Source organism: Arachis ipaensis, chromosome B3, assembly GCF_059453495.1.
Source record: "Arachis ipaensis isolate K30076 ecotype BB chromosome B3, ASM5945349v1, whole genome shotgun sequence".
In the NCBI taxonomy this organism is placed as follows: Eukaryota; Viridiplantae; Streptophyta; class Magnoliopsida; order Fabales; family Fabaceae; genus Arachis; species Arachis ipaensis.
The window spans coordinates 82,533,420-82,538,264 of NC_142438.1; positions in this window are offsets into that span (position 1 = coordinate 82,533,420).

Here is a 4,845-nt window from a genome sequence, read left to right on the forward strand (position 1 = left end):
GGGCCACGCTTTTAAAAGCGTGGCCTAAGGTTCCAAAGCGTGCTCCAAAATTCTTCTTTTTTTCTTTTGAGCTGATTTTGTGCTATTTTGCTTCTTTTTCCACTTATTTCCTACAAAATTTATAAAATCAAAAGATCAAAGAAATATACCATTTAAGCACAAAAGCATTCAATATTTAAGCACTAATCATCAATTTCTTGTATGACAAAGCATAGAAAAATATGACATGATGACATGTCATCATTGGTAAAAAGGGGCAAGAAAATATAGGCTTTCTATCCTAGTCATTAATTATCATACAATGATTAACAAGAGCTAATCCTATTTAGTCATCTCCAACATTGGAAGAAAGTACAATGTTATCTTCACATGAGAGAAAGTCAAATAAGACTAGTTAATCTCAATCCAAAAGTCCTAATCAACTTACTAATAGAACTAGCAAGAGATGAGAGTCAATGGAAATTATATTAACTAACAACTCTAGATCACCAATCTAAATTGGGTATTAATGACTCATGAGAACTTAATTTCTCTTTCCAAGCTAAGAATGCTCAAAAACTACTCTAACATCCAACCAAGAATTTTGTCAAACACTTGGAAGGCATAAAAGAAAAGAATGTTAAATTGCAAGAAATATAAATTCTACAACTACCCAATTGCAAGGAAACAATAAAAAAACTCAATTAAACAATAAAGGAACATAAAACATAAATTGCATTAAATGAAAATTAAAGTAACAAGAGTGCTCATAAACATAAAAGAGGCTTGATGAATCCATATTTGAAGATATATTTTGGTTTGATTTGAGTATATTTCATCAAATAAACCCACATTTATTCATCTAAATAGCATACTTTTGTGTTTCCTCCCTAAATTGAGCTTAATTGTGAAAACATGTTATTTTGTGCTTAAATTAATCAATTTTATTCCACTTTCATTCCATTTGATGCCTTGATGTATTTGTTGAGTGATTTCAGATTTATAAGGCAAGTATTGGATGCAAGAAGTGAAGAGAAAAGTATGCAAAGTGGAGAATTCATGGAAAAACAAGGATTTGGAGTGCTTAGAGCGACGCGCATGCGTGATAGACGCGCATGTGTGAAGAGGTGCATCGTCGAAGGCGATGTGTACACGTGACATGACACGTATGCGTGGAAACAAAATGCTAGATGACGCATACGCGTGACCCAGGCGTACGCGTCATAGCCAGCACGTGACCTCATTAATGAAAATCACTGGGGGCGATTTCTGGGCCTCCGACCCCATTTTTGGGACTCTTTGAAGCTGATTCTTGCTATATCAAAGGAGGCCTCATTCCATGTGAAGGGGGGGGAAATTAGGGTTAGTTTAGCATTATGTAGGTTGTTTTCTAGAGAGAGAAGCTCCCCCTTCTCTCTAGAACTAGGGTTTCTTAGTTTAATTGCTTTGTAATTTCTCTTTTTAATTCTTGTTTTCATCTAGTTTCTTCTACTTCTTTTTGTTCTATTGTCTTAATTTCCTTAGTTTATCTTGTTAATTTCTCATTTTGGTTATTTTTATGATTATGCACACTGTTGTTATTTTAATTTACATTTAATGCAATTTATGTTTTATGCTCTTTTATTGTTGAATTGAGTTGCTATTTTTACTTTCTTTGCTTAGTAGTTGTAGCATTTATTATTGATTGTTCTTTTATCATGCTTTCTTTTTATGCCTTCCAAGTGTTTGATAAAATGCTTGGTTAGATTTTTGCGTAGTTTTTCACACTCTTGGTTGGAAAATTGGGTCATTGGGTGAACTTCAGTGGTGGATGTCCATTCCACATTGTGTGAGGATTGTTAATTGATTTGGTTTCCACTAACACTAAGCCTTCCATTAATAGGGTTGGTAAGGACTTGTGGATTGGGATCAATTATGCCCTTTTGACTAATTCTCGATGTTAGGATTGACTAATTGGGATTAGTTCCACACAATTACCATGTTTGTTGTCCATAGCTAGAGCCCTAATTCCCTAATTCCTACCAAGAGTCCATTTTACTATTTAATTCCCTATTTATTGCTTTACTTGCTTTCCATTTAATTCATTGCATGTCTTTTTATTTTATTGTCATTTACATTTCTTGCCTCTTTCAACCAAAACCCCCAAAAATCCCCCATAACCAATAATAAGAACATTTCATTGCAACTCCTAGGGAAGACGACCCAGGAGTTAAATAATATTGGTTTATATATTAGTTTTCAATTGTGACATTCTTAGAATTTAAAATTTGATTAGGATCAATTCTTGGTTCGGAGCTATACTTGCAACGAAAAATCTATTTTATGAAACTCCTAACCTACAATTCTTGCTCTATCAATGCTCAAGGGGAAATTAACAAGAAAACTAAGAAGAACAAAGATATAAGAACAAGAAATTGTAAAGAAAATAAGATGAAAATAGGAATTAAAACCTAAATTAAAGAGAGTTTAACCTAATTCTAACCTAATTCTAGAGAGAAGAGGGAGCTTCTCTCTCTAGAAACTACCTAAAGTATGGTCCTAATGTAATCTAATTGCTTCCCCTTTGACCCATCTTGAATTCTATATCAAATAGTCTCAGAAATGAGTTGGATTTGGGTATGGAAAGCTCAGAAATCGCCCCCAGCGTTTTCACTTTAATGAGGTCACGTGATCAGCATTACGCGTGCGCGTGGGTGATGCGTGTGCATTGCTAGCAAATTTCCTCCTCACGCGTATGCGTGGGTGATGCATGCGTGTGGCCATGAATGTTTTCCTCACGTGTACGCGTAGATGACGCGTGCGCGTGGCCTTCAATTCTCCAATTGCTTATTTCTTCATGAATTCTCCACTTTGCGTGCTTTTCTCTTCACTTCTTCTATCCAATACTTGCCTTATGAAGCTGAAATCACTCAATAAACATATCAAGGCATTGAATGGAATTAAAGTGAATTAAAATTGGCAATTTAAAGGCCTAAAAAGCCTGTTTTTACTCTTAAGCACAAATTAGGAGAGATTCACAAAACCATACTATTTCATTGAATAAATGTGAGATAAGTTGATAAAATCCCCTGAATTTAACACAAGATAAACCACAAAATTAGGGTTTATCAAACCTCTCCACAGTTAAACTAAGCATGTCCTCATGCTAAACCAAGAAAGAGACAAAGGGTATCATCATTTATTCAATACAAATGATCTGTCTACATGCAATCTATCTAAATGAATGCACTACTTGGTAAAAATAAATCAATTTTCAAGAATACATATATGAACATGAGGGCTAAAGGTATTAACAACCAAGTCAAATCCACAACTGAATTGAGTTATTAAAAATAGTTTACAAACTTACAAGAAAAGAGATGATCATAGGTGAAAACATGTAATTGAACAATCGAACTCTCACCGGATGTGTATTCGCTCTAGTCACTCAAGTGTATAGGGTTGATTCACTCAATCCTCCCTTAATCATGCTTTCCAAGATTTATTTTTCATCTAACAATCAATAATTATTCCATGCATGCATACAAATATCATGATGACTTATCCATGGGTTGTAATGGGGCTAGGGTCAAGGTAGGATTGTATTTGGTTAAGTGAACTAGAATTTGAATCTTTGATTAACTTAAGCTTCCCACCTAACCTACAATAACCTATTCAATTCTAATGCAAACTTAACTACCCATTCTTCACTTTTTCACATACTCATGCATTTTTTTTATCATAACCCATATGCATTGTTATTATTACTTTACTTTGGGACATTTTTGTCCCATTTTTATTGCTTTTCTTTTTTTCTTTTTCTATTTTTTTTTTGTTTTTCTCTTTTTCTTTTTGTTGAATTATATACAAAGGTACCAATGCATATGGTTTAAACATTTAATGCATGAGTATGTACCCAATTCCCAATATTTTTCAATAAAAATACAAAAACTCTCTTTTATCCCGACCAATGTTCCCAATTTTCCCAAAATTAAATGATAAACACTCTCACTAGCCTAAGCTAATCAAAGATCCAAACAAGGAACGTTTATTGTTTTTTGTTTTAAGGCTTGTAATATGCTAAAATTAAGAACAAATGGGTTTAGCATAGGCTCAAAGTTGGTTAACAATGGAAGATAAAAGGTAAGGCTATTTGGGTAAGTGAGCTATATGAAATGATGGCCTCAATCATATAAATGCATTCATACACAAAATAATGGACATAAAAAATCAAACAAATCAAAGATTACAATCATATGAAGAGAATAATACACACAAGAAGAAAAATAGTGGTTATATGATGTAACCAGACAATTAGGCTCAAAACTCCCATGCTTATGTGTTCTTAGCTCAAAACATGTTCCACAAGATATAATTTAAGCAAGTTCTAAAACATAATTTTTTTTTAACATTATTGGGGTGCCGTATAGATAAATTTCTTGGAAAATTTCATTATTTTGGCTAAGCTTATATATATATATATATATATATATATATATATATATATATATATATATATATATATATATATATGCAAAATAAGAAAATGTAACTAAAAATTCTAAAAGACCTAAAAATGAAATTTGAAACTGTTGGGATTAGAATATTGTCACCCAAAAACGCTAATTGGTCGGACGACCTCCCCACACTTAAAAGTTTGCAACGTCCTCGGTGCATTCAAAGATGAGCAAGGGGGTACGGCGACATTTCGAATTTCCACCTTCAGCTGGTGGATCAATCGGCTGCTGCATGTTCTTTCTCCTGCTTCCATTTTTGCTTGTGATGACTGATGACAAGTCATCTTATCCTAGTTTCACTAGCCTTTTTCTTTGTTTTTATTAGGTTTTATGCACTTTCTTGCATTCTAAGTAAGTAATTTGGAATGAA